Consider the following 13,316-nt stretch of genomic DNA (forward strand, 5'->3'; position numbering starts at 1 on the left):
CAGTTTGGCACTGACAAAAGAGCCATGTTGTCATATTCTTTACTTGGCTTTTGGAGAAAATTACCTTAATTTGAGTGATATGGGGGGAGGGGGAAGTATATCAGCCATTTCACTTCATTGGCCTCTAGGTATTTTCTTTTTAAGACCTTGTAAAAATTTTGGGGGGTGTGTGTGTTCCCTAAAAAAATGTTATCGCATCATGGCCAGATATGGGGTATGCTGCTTGTACTTTGTAAATATATATATTTAATCTCTGTTTGTTTCAGGTAGATTTATCCTCCATATGCTTAAAGAAACTGTTAATTTTATATATAATTTTCTTTGAGAATAGTAAATTTTGAATTATTATCTTATCTAAACAGTAAATTCTCTTGAAATTTCTGCCTGAAATAATTTGCATAGTATTACGTAGGAGAATTTCATGATCATTGTTTAGTGATATATAATTAAAAATTAAAATTTTTCTAAAATACAAGACATTAGAATAAAAACTTGAATCCGTTCATCTGAAAAATTCTAATTAAAGTAATATTGTTTATTATACTGCCCTTATACATCTACAATTTGAACTGCTAACACAGTTCTATTTGAGTAAATATTATGAGTATGTTCACAAAACAGCCAAAAATACATGCATATGTTAAACATATATTTTATTTTAGATATAAAATTAATATATTCATTCTAGTATGGTCTTTACTAATACCTGAATGTGGAAATATATTTCTTGACTTTTATTTGAATGTCACACACTAGTTTATAAGGTTTTATTTACTAATTTTGACTGAACACGATCAAGAAAATTGCAGTTTTCACCTGAAATTTTATATAATTTCAAGATAGCAGAGATTATTTTAACACTTCAAAGCTATAACCCATTGACATTTAATAATAGTAGAAATAAGACATTTAATGATAATATCAAGAAGCAGGGCAAAATGTCAAAAAAAACCCACAAAATTCATTGTATCAAAAAAGTAAATTTTCTAAGTTTTTTCAAGGGTATATAGAAAATAAAAACGTGTATAATATAGTAATGGAAAGATAGAAATAATGACAAGTTGGTAATGCTGAAATTTTATTGTTTTGATTCAAGATGCATAAGAAACTATTCAATAAATTCAAAGCATTATACAAATGTAAACAAGAATTTTGCAGGTGTTTTTTTAAATAAGGAAATAAATAACATAAACATTATTTTCTTGTTAGTGAATGATGTCCATATCTCTTTTCCCATTTATTCCATGTACGTGGAAGATGAACAACACAAAATTATCAGAGAAGAATATACAAAGGAAACATAATGAGATATTAAATCATTGGAAATAGCTGCAGTGCTTATAAGTGTTTTGTTACTAAAGAGAAAAACAGATTATTAAGGAAATGGTCCAGAAATAGAAACTATTTTCTCTAAACAGTTGTTACACAAAAAAATGAATGAATCACAACTCAACATTAGAATGAATTAATTTTTACAGGGTAGTTTTGTGAATATAATAACTAAATTTAGACGTGCAAAATGTAGAACAAACATTTTTCTGACTTGAAAAAATACATATTTAGAAATCAAAACATATATACCATGGGAATATTGATGTGAATATTTATGAAATAATGATTGGGAATAATATTTATCATTTTCATGATAAAATAAAATATCTGCAAACACAGAACAAAGCTGTGTAAACACTAAAAGACAAAATTTTCAATTTAAAAATGTCAAAAATTTATAAAAATACATTTTGGAATATTTTGAAAGAACTAGATGAGTTAAATACGTTCATTATATTATATTTAATTTTGTTTGATGAAATTAAGCTATCTGTACAAATAAACACAACGTTTGAAGAGAAAATTCACAAAACATTTGTAGAAATGTAAGATAAATTGAGAAACTTTAACATTGCTAGTGTAACCGGGTTTTTTTTTTTTTTTTTTTGAGCGCCGGTGAGGCACGGCTTCCCTGAGAGAAAGCTGTGGGTTTTGGCCTTTAACTTCCAGAATAAGCGATGGGACCACGGCAAGTGTGCTGTATGCTCATAAAAGTAAATATCGGACTTAAGAAGTGTTGCAGAAAGGTGATTTTATTTAGATAAAGAGAAGGAAAGAAGAGAAAGGCTTCCAGGAAGAGTGTGGGAGGGGATTCCAGAGAGCTGGAAATCTGGCGTGGGTGAAGGAGCAGGGGAGTTTATCCCGGGAGAAATTCCCACCTTTCCAAATTCCTTTGGCTTTGAAAGGAGTTCCTTAGAACTTTTGCTGGAGGGATTGACCTTTAGTTTTTTTCCCGCGCCCGCGAAACTTAAACCGTTAAAATTCCCGGATGTAGAGAGACGGGAGAGGAGCAGGGCGTTGGGAAATTTTCGCCCTTTAAACTGCGCCCCGTCATGGATCCGGTAAGAGAACACATTCTTTCACTCTGTCCTCTGAACAGGAAAATTTAACTTCTGTTGGAATAGGGGCATTGATCTTTTTTAACTACTTCCTGCTGAAATGGGGCGTAGAAGGGGCCCTGCAGTTGAAGTTTTTTTTTAGAGGGAAGGCTTTCAGGGGTGCAGGTTGATTTACAGGTTTACGATAGAGCTCACAAGCCAAGGACATTCAGGGTTTCAGCGGCAGGATTAATTGTGACCTTATGGTTTTATAAGAAATGAATATGACCAGGTGGTTAAAGATGAGAGGCCCCGTTATAAACCAGCCTAGGAGAGAATAGAGCTAGGTTTCTGAAGGTCTCTAGACCTGTTTTTGATTGATTCCTGAGTTTTATGCTTAAAACAACACTTAACTGATTTTAAAAAATAGCAGCATTTTCCCTAGAAACAGGTTTTTTTTTTTTTTTTTCTTTTTGTTGTTAGCAGATTTAGGGCCTTTTTATTTTTTTAAAAGCTATGGCAGCTAAAGAGTTAAGCTGGTTTGTAGAGAGAGCTGCTTTTTGCAGAGAGAATTAGCAACCTTTCTTTGTTATTAACTAACTTCTGAGATAGCTTATAGTAACTGAATAGAGGTAGTAACTTTCTTAATACCTGCACCAAGTTTCCAGGGCAGGAGGGTAATACTGAGAAGGCTGTGCTGGTGCCCAGGAGAAGACTGGCTTTCTGGACCTTTATGGCTAGCTTTACCTGGGGCTTTGTGAGGGTGATGGCTCTTGCTGGCTCTTGTTCTAGGCATCCTCCTGCTATTGGATTATTTGTCTAGATACCTTAGGCCCAGGGGACTTTGGTTTCCAGGGACAGTGTGCTTTCTAGTGATTCCCTTGGCACAGTGGGCATGGATGAGGTGGTGGTCCGTTCCTTTGGGGACAGTTTTTTACAACACATCCCTTTAGACCGCACTGGTAACAAGTTTTGCCAGATTGGTGGCTAACCCGAGCCTTTCCCTTATTTGAGCCCCTGGGCTCTGCTTGCCTGAAGGCCATAACTAAGGCAGCAGCCTTTCTTTGATTTCTTCTGATTTTTTTAGCCTGTTCCTCTTGGTCTTTATTATAAAACACTGAGGTTGCCTGGATTAGCAATGATTTTAGACTCTGTTCTGGTCCCAAGGCTAGCTTCTGAAGCTTTCTTCTGATATTTGCTGCTGACTGAGTAATAAACTTGTCCTTTAGTATTAACTGACCCTTAATAGAGTTTAGTGACAGGGGAGTGTACTCTTTTAAAGCCTTTTGCAATTGCTTAAGGAAAGCTGTTGAGTTTTCTTCCCTTCCTTGAGTTATGGTGGATAACATCGAATAGTTCATTGGCTTCTTTATAATTTGCCTTAATTTCTTAAGTATACAAGTCAGGAAATGCTTACGGCTCCAGTCCCCCTGTTCTGAATCTGGATTCCAGCAAGGGTCCATGCCAGGGACTGCCTGTGTACCTGTGGGATATTTATCCTTTTCCTCTGGCGTTATTAGGTTATGTACCTGACCAAGGTACCAAGTATCCCTAAACTTTTGAGCCGCTGCTAGAGCAGCCTCTTTTTTGTTGCTGGTTAGGGTTTGATTAAGCAAAAGCATGACATCTTTTCAGTATAATTTGGAAGACTGACCTAGGCCCTGAAGAACATCTGTGTACTTGTTTGGGTCATCTGAAAACTTTTCTAAGTCCACCTTAATTTGCTTTAAGTTAGAAAGTGAGAAGGGGGTATGCACCTTAGCTGTGCCAGATTTTCCTTTCACTGACTGTAGGGGGCAGAGTTTGGGCATCCGGGTAGCCTGAGATGCCCTGGCTGTCTTGCCCCTCCCTAGCTTCTGTTGGGGTACAGGAGCCGAGGAGCCCTGGTTGGCATTGGTGGAGGTAGTTGCCACAGGGGGTTTTACCTGTGGAGGTAGTCCTGAGGAGGGCTGAATAGGGTATGGGACATAGGCTTGACAGAGCTGAAACTCAATCCTTAGGGAAAAGAATAGTTGCACACAGAGGACGTTAAATTATTAACTTTCACTTTTACAATACAGGTTTAATTGTAGAATAGTTGTCTGACCTGCCCGGACCCTCATAACTTGGACCCCAAGGCGCGACCGAATTAGACCAGATGAAAGAGGAGTTCAGGCTTTATTGGAGAGTCTCCGGGCAGACTGGACTCGTAACGGGGAAAGAGTCAACAGTCTCGCGCCGGCTTTCTTTGTTCGGCGGTTTTTATAGGGTTAGAGGGACTGGGGGAGTGGGAGAGCTGATCTGGCGGGTGGCGATTGGTCAGGTTGGCTGTCGGGCGGGAAGTCTGCCGGGCGGGGGAGCTTGTTGGGCGGGAAGTTACTGGAGAGCTGATGGGGCGGATGGTGATTGGCTCGGTCGGTTGCCGGGCGGGAAGGTTGCTGGAATCGGGCCGAGCTAAGACGGTAGACAGAGTGAGCTAAGGGACCTTACTTGTGAGGGAGGAGGGGCTTTCCTTATCGGGAAGTTAGGTACTTTCCATGTGGCTAGGGGGGCCCAAGGGTCCTCCACCAGACAATAGTGTTATAATTTATACTTCTCTTTGGAAGCCAGGTTTTTCTACTCAGTAGGGATATTTTGGCCACTCTGTTTGGCAGAGAAAGATGAGCTGCTGCTTCTTTAAAAGTTGTGTGTTAAATTTGTCCTAATTTTCCAGTATACATTTTAATGGGTACTTGAGCTTAGGAATAGAAACACCTATCTGAAATTGAACACCAGGGATGCCTGCATCCCAGGTTAAAAAAATTACAGCTGCTTCGACCTGAGACGTTTTCCAGGTAAAATGGGTACTAAAATGAAACATTTTTCAGTGAGTACCCCAAAATTTTGTGTGCCCAAGATGTGTGATTCATCTTATTAGAGGGCTCCATGTACTGGATTTCAATTATGACCTACCAGCGTCATGGACTCACGCCCACAGACTCTCCTGGGCAATATTAAAACAGACGAATAATGCCGGGAGTGGTGGCTCACACCTGCAATCCCAACACTTTGGGAGGTCGAGGCAGGCGGTTCAGGAGGTCAGGGGTTTGAGATCAGCCTGGCTAACATGATGAAACCTCATCTCTACTAAAATTACAAAAATTAGGCAGGCATTGTGGAGGGAACCTGTAATCCCAGCTACTCCGGAGGCTGGGGCAGGAGAATCGCTTGAAACTAGAGGGTGGATGTGGCAGTGAGCTGAGATTTGGCTACTGCCCTCCAGCCTGGGTGAAAGAGTGAAACTCTGTCTAAAAACAAACAAAACCAAAGACTAATAAAAGCATCAAGCTACTTCAGTTATCATAGGCAAAAATGAGCTACATTAGGATTCAGCAAAAGGGGTTCCATTTTATCTCCATTTCACAGTTCTAGCAAAACAGTAATGCCAATAGGTAGAGCTGGTGGATAAAAATGAATATGTTATTGATGAATTACCATAAGTTTAATGAAAATCATTATGAGAAATATGAATGTGATGTACTCTAGTTATTCTGATCATTCACGTTCAATTTCATACATTAAATATGCTTTAAAATATTTTTATCACTCCACATCCATCTCCTGCCCAGGGTATCACTCAGAAAATAGCCTATGGGTTGCTATCTTTCTTTATTACTTATTTCATCTCTTTGTTTTAATCTTACGAGTTAACTTTGGTTAGACACAGTACATTTGACTAAGCTAGTCATATTTGGATTGTTTTAATATTCACATTCATAGGACTTTAAAGGCACTATGTAGCAGAAGCATACTTAGCTTACAAAATTGAAGAGGGCAAATAACAAGGCAGTGGCTTATGGTGTCAGTGCACAGCTTCTGATACACATAATATACACTTAAGATATGTGGGGAAACAAGAGAAGAAGCTGAGTGTACATGGAGAATCTCAATTTAGAGAAGCCTAAAATGGCATAAACTGTTATACCTTAGTAAGCCAGATAACTTCTCAGTTAAAGATATGCAAAAACAAAGAAAGAAAAAAGAAAAAATGCCATTTCCAGTGCAAAATACATCTCATCATTTTATTGGTTACTAATTATATTGTGGTTAATTTAAAAAATTAAGTATAGATGCTTAGTAAGAGCCATAATCCTAAACCACATTTTCATTCATCTTGGATCCAATATAAATAAACTTTTGTTGAATTTTCGAGCCTATCATTCAAAGGACTCTAAGAAGTGTTAAATCCTCAAGCATTTCTGAGGTAGAAAGATGCAGAACCAGATGCTAATGTTTTTCTTTCCAGTTAACCCCATGACTCTCCCTAAATATTCCTGAGAAATTTTTATAGTTCTTATTACAGAAACTTCTACAATGCATTAAATGCCAATGAAGAAATGGTAGAATTTGATGTCCATGGACAGCTTCACCATCCAACAAGTAGCTGAAATTTCCTAAACAGATTGTGATAATCATTACCATAACTTCTTGCAACTTTTCTGTTTCTTTTGCTAATTGGACTATTCTTTTTCTCTCTTTATATACTTATGTCTTGCACCTTTGTATGGATATTGATATAGACAGTCAATAGCATATGTTAATCTTTAAAGTTAAATTCATTTTTATCTGATACTCCATAAACGTTATAGATGTGTACAGGTTTAGGTATTTTAATATTTGATATTATCTTATATGACTTAAATTTTTTGTTTAGTTCTAAAAATAAACTTACAGGTCAAATTTTGTTTCATGGTGTTTCAAAATCTTCCTTAAAAATACTTCTTTGCCCCATATAATATATTTATATAATCATAGACACATGTACTTACATAAATATAAATGTCTGTTATTCATAGATATTCAGAATTATATAGAGACTAAGATTTGAATATGTAATTTATCTACGTATAATAAAAATTGTTATACTAGAAATACTGATTATCAAACTTAGTCAACAGCATTACATAGACATCCTTACCTTATTAGTATTTACACCTTCACACTATGTTAGCTACTAGCTACAAATAATATTGCTTTAAGAATACTTATTTACTCATACTTTTTTTTTTTTTTTGAGATGGAGTTTCGCTCTTGTTACCCAGGCTGGAGTGCAATGGTGCGATCTTGGCTCACCGCAACCTCTGCCTCCTGGGTCCAGGCAATTCTCCTGCCTCAGCCTCCTGAGTGGCTGGGATTACAGGCACGCGCCACCATGCCCAGCTAATTTTTTGTATCTTTAGTAGAGATGGGGTTTCACCATTACTCATACTTTTAATAATACAAGTTCACCTTATCTGTACATATTTGCCATTGTATATAATACTTCAATGAACATTGCCAAGCATACATTTCTGCAAACTTATTTGACAAATCCAGTTGAATAAATTCTTCAAAAATTCAAAGTCAAATTGTTTGAATTTTTATAAGTGTCATTCTTCTTCAAAGCAGTTCCACAAATTTACTAGCACTAGTATGTATGAAACAATTCGTATTATTTATGCATATTACATTTCAAAAATAATCAAATGGTCATTAAAATATAACTTTTAATAAAATAAAAATATTCATATGCTACATTAATCAAACGAGAGTAGAAAACAGAACGAAATATTATTATATAATGTTATTGCCATATCAGCTGTGAAGCAGATCAAAAGCCATTGCTAAGTAATAAGTATTTGTATATATTTATTTTAGAAAACAAATATTCTGTTGTAAGTTCACATGCTGTCATTACAAGTAGGATATAAAGGAACAGATCACATGCCTATTTTAGTGAAGCAACATAAAGTTAATTAAATGTCTTGCTATTTGTCTAGTTACTCTATAAAACTGGGCAGCAGAAAGTAGTGGTTTGAAATCTGAAATATGCATAAGGTTCTTGCATGTTTTAAACTAAGATTAATTAATTTTTCCACAAAAATGAACACTTCTTATATATCTTATTGTGCTATTTAAACTGAAATGAGATACTCCATAAGGGCATTTTGTAATAATATTGGTGAGATTATAATTAGGATTTTTAAGACTTTTAAAATTCTCTAATCTAGGCACATTTGTGATAGTCCATGAAATTGTCATAATTATGAATACCTTTATCTTTGATTTGCAACTTTGAACTATTTATTTGTCATGTAGTAAGATCCATTTTGTATACTTAGATTTACCAAACATTTTCTTGTATATCAACTTTGCAAAGGATAAGTAAAGAAAATATTCACCATGATGGCCATAGGTTCTCATATTTCTGAAACCACTTTCTGTGCTTTTTCTCCAAATAGCTTGGAGTGCTTTGTCTTCACTTTCTAGTTCACAAATGCCTTTCACAACAATATCTGTATAACTAGCTCTAATGTAGCTAAATAACTTATAGGCATTAACTTATTCATACTTATAGAATTCAAAAATTTCTGAAAACCATAATAAAGTTATTTAGTAGAAAACCTGAAGTAAACCAATTAAAGCCTACTTATATCCTTTATATGTGTCACTTAGTGTGATCATTTTTAGCTGAAAATGTTAGTATCTTGCTATAGGGATGATTCCTAAGATGCTACGTAGTAGGTTGTAAACATTGAATATCTTATGTTCTTGGTTGTTTGTCTGAAAGCCAAAAAAGTGTAGACTCATGTGATTCAGATGAGGGCTGAGAAAATAAAATAGACAACAGAAAATTTGTGCAACCATAATTGTTAACTATCAAAAAGTTTGATGTAATATAATGTGTCTCAAAGCTACTATTTATACTCTCAAATTGAGCTTCTCAACCCAGAAGAGGGAAAGACATTAGAATTTCAGTGTGAACAAGTTAATGCAAAATAAATTAACATCAGAATAAGAGTCCTAAGAGATCCCCAAAAATCTATAATATAGAAGTAGCTTATTTTAATCGTGCAAAGTCAACAGACATTTTTTTTTCTTTTCGTAAAGTTATTCCAAGAAACTCAAAGATGACTAAAAAGGTAACTTATACAATATGCTTTTATTTTTCATTGTGACTAATACAGAGTTAGAATAAATTCCATATATATTTTTCCTTTTTTCCCTCATTTTATTTTCTATTGTTACCTAATTAGATTTTTTTTTTTCATGAGAAAACATTTTTTTCCTCCACATGTGTCTGCCTCCTTCACAATTGCAAGGCCAACTCTGGCAGGTGAGAATAATGAGAAGGCAATCTCTTCTCATTCACTCTCTCATCACTCACTGTGTTTCTCCCATTAGATTCTTAGTTTTGCTCAGTGTCAGTTTCACTGATGCCAAAAAGCTATCATAGTGTGATGTTGTCACCAAGCCCGATTAGCAGAGCAGCATGCTTTATCTCTCACACCTAATCACACGTAAAAATTTATTTTGTCTTTCATTTTAGTTCATTGGAGATAGTGAATGCAAATCCATTGGTTATTTTATATTTTTTAACATGTAGTTTTTATTGTATTGTTTTTCTCTTTGTATAGCAAATGGTTAGCTCTTTTTGAAATAATAATAACTAAAATGTGCATAACATTTTGTGTTAAACATTTCTGGTATTTCATTTAATTTTTAGGAAAAAATGAATATACTATTTTCCTCTCCATTTAAGTAAAAAGGAAACTCAAATTTAAAGCAATAGATATGTCTGTGACTACAAAAATAATTAAGCAGTTGAGTACATATTTTATTCAAACTGATTCCAAGCTAGCACTTTTAACTACTGTACTTCATGAGCTCTAAATATGACAGATATTATTTTAGTGATTATGCAAGTAGAAGACATTTATAAATAGACTATTTTCACTATTGTTGATAACAGCATGCTACAATTAAATATTACAATTGGTAGAAAACATGCAATACTAAAATAATATGAAATTTATATTTCATAAATTTAATAAAATCTGTGCAATATTACTTGGTATGTTTTGAATTAGTTGGGTGGGTACAATATTTAATATTTTACATGTCATATTTAGTTTTAAATGATAACTATTTTAAGACCTGAAGAAATACAAGCTTGTAGAATGGTTGCAGTCTAAGCAGTGTGAAATATAGTGAGTTGTAGTGGTTTAGAAAAATGACTCTGGTGATCTACATTCAGTCTGTGACTCTAAATATCTCAGTTTTTCAATTTGCAAAATGAGTAGGATAATAATACCTACTTCACAGAATCTAGACAGTATTAAATTAATTAACACATGCAAAATAGACAATTTTTAGGGTCATAAGAACTGTGTAATTCTTTTGTAATCATATAAAGTATACAAATATTATAGTTAGAGAAACAGAGTTTGTATTGCTACTTTGCTAACAGCTTATACCTAGAGCATATATCATTCATCATAACAGCCTTTATAAAATATCTGGGAAATAGAGTTGATAAGATCTATTTTGAAATATGTGGAAAAGTTGCATATAAGAAAGGTGCATCTTAAAATATGTGGAAAAATCTAATTTTTAATTTGTTGAAAAATTATCCTATGACTCCAAAGTTGTCCTATAACTAAAAAGATTGACAAATATTTGTGCAGTATGACAAAAAAATTGAGAAAATCTTGGTAAATACTGACAAATTGTTTAACATATTTTGAACAATTCTTTGTAAGGAGTTTCTAAAAAATAAATAAGAACAAGACCAACAATCCAATAAATAATCACAAGACATAAACAGCAGGTTCATACAAACACCCACATACACACAAACACAGAGATACGTAAATATTCATAATATATAAAACAATGTTGAATCCTTCTTTTAATTAGAATTGGGCATAGTACAATATTCTAAGATCCCATTCATTATCACATTGACAAAAGGACAATTATTTGATAACATATTCTGTTGAGAAACTTGTAGTTAAATGAATAAATTCATGCATCTCTTGTCTAAATGCAAAATAATAGAAGCACTGAGAAGAGAGATTTGACAAAATCTTGCAAAATAACATAGGCAGTCACCTTTTCAACCAGCAAAAGTATTTCAGGAATATATTTCTAACATGCATTTGTAATAATACATTTAGACATGTGCAACAGTTTAGTCATTGTATATTTCTTATGACAAATGACTGAAAACAACCCAAATATACAACAAGAGACAGGTTGAAACCCTCTGTACACCATTTCCTTAAGTAAAAACCCTGAGTGAATCCTTGTGCAAGTCAAGTAGCCTCAGGGTATATTTATTTGCAAAATTAGATCAACTCAATAATCGATTTGGTAATTTCATATAGAAATAAATTATTTCACATTTCTCTTATCTTGGAAGAATAATCTTTCATTTCATTGTGGGTTTATAAATTATTCATGCTGGAATCACTGACAGAAAACATCTCCAAATGTAGCATGATTAGTTTTCTTGGTAATAGTTAGGTAGATGGGGATTGCAGTGAGCTGAACTTGTGCCATTGCACTCTAGCCTGGGTGATGGACCCAGACCCTGCCAACAACAACAACAACAACAACAACAACAACAACAAAATCTACATAGATTGATTTCCAATAGATACTAATATGCTATTTAAAACAATGAATTACTTTAAGAATACAATCTTAGTGTGGTTAACAGTTTTGATATAAAAACACAATGTTTAAATATAGTCACCAAATCCCACTAATAGTGATTAATTGAACAGGATTTGGAACTAGTTCTGCTAGTTGATTAGAGACTCAAGCCTCAGAGACTCAAGTCACATAATTTTTTTTCTATTGCAGTTTCCTTTCTCATAATTCAGAAATAGTCATAACTGATAAATCTACCACATGTTTTCTCTGAGGACTAAGTGAGTTCATTTAAGTGAAGTGCTGAAAACATTGCCTGATATACAGTAAACAATGAATATGTTAACTATTATTCTGTTCATTGATAACTCATAGTTGTGCAAAACAAGCCCTCCTGTGAGATGTAAGGAATTCATTGTCTCCAATCTTAGTCATCCAGACCTAAAGAAATCAAGATCGACTTCCAATTGTATTGTTAAAAAACAGTTTCCAAACTTTGCAACTCAATGTTATTCTTGTCTTTTATTGGCCAGGAGACACTCTCTTATCTCTTGCCTCCTCCTAATTGCCCTGCAAAACACCCTCTGATAACATGGAAGCAATTCAGTTTCTTCTCCAAGGACTTGTAAGGAACCACTCATGTTCACTAACTTTTCACTTGTAGCAAATGGTAGAGATTGTTCAGCCCTAACACTAATAATTCAACAGTTTTCCCATTTAATGACACTGTTACTTACTATCTCTGATGCCAAACTCCTACACTCCTTCATTATAGTGACCAATGAATGCAATGACTTGGTCAAGCTAATTAGAGTAAAGCTTTAAATCCCCCTGTTATGTATCACAAGAATTCTGTAGCTTTGAGGATTCAGAAGCCAAACCACTGCCACCCAGAGGTTTTGCTCATCACACTGCCTCATGTCTTGCGCCTATTGAGAGAACTCTCTGTTACCACTACACTCTGCCACAACCTCCCACTCCACCGTTTTTCTGTCCTGCCATCACTAAATCCTGGGTAGAGGCCAAGATTCCTCAGTGAAGCTTTGAACAGCTTTTTCTCCAAGAGTGTCATGGGTAGTTTCATTCCTGTTATAGCCTTCAGTAGCACCCTGAAGATATCTCTGCTCCCTAATCTTCCCACCTCAAGGAGAGGAGTAAAAGAATAATAAAGAGAAATTACTGAAGTCACACAATTTTCCTCAACTGATAAAGTTTAATCACATATATTCCCAAAGCATTACACCTGAATTTTAACTCTCTGTCTCACAATATGGACACAGAGGGGAGAAGGAAACATAATTGAAGGCAACCTAAATCTGTAAGGATCTTCTGATAACCAAATACCCTCTGAGCATACCCACTCAAAAAAAAAAAAAAAAAGAGCTAAATATTTATATACAGTCTTCTAAAATCAGCTCTAGGAACAATTTGTCAGTCTCTGAAAGATATGATTAACTATTTCTCTAGTCCTTTTCAGAGCAGAAATTATGCCTAATTTTTATAATTTTAATT

At 34.6% G+C, this 13,316-nt stretch overlaps 1 long non-coding RNA gene across 1 annotated transcript in view; it reads left to right on the forward strand.

Annotated features, from left to right (window-relative positions):
- The first annotated feature begins 2,200 nt into the window (after nt 1-2,200).
- The window catches only part of LOC135268964 (uncharacterized), a 396,879-nt gene continuing 385,763 nt past the window's right edge, over nt 2,201-13,316 (forward strand). The window contains exon 1 of the long non-coding RNA XR_010337296.1: nt 2,201-2,393. This is a non-coding gene — a long non-coding RNA (uncharacterized LOC135268964). The remainder of the gene's footprint in view (nt 2,394-13,316) is intronic.

Source organism: Aotus nancymaae, unplaced genomic scaffold (genome assembly GCF_030222135.1).
Source record: "Aotus nancymaae isolate 86718 unplaced genomic scaffold, 86718_ANA_hifiasm-v0.15.2.pri h1tg000048l, whole genome shotgun sequence".
In the NCBI taxonomy this organism is placed as follows: domain Eukaryota; kingdom Metazoa; phylum Chordata; class Mammalia; order Primates; family Aotidae; genus Aotus; species Aotus nancymaae.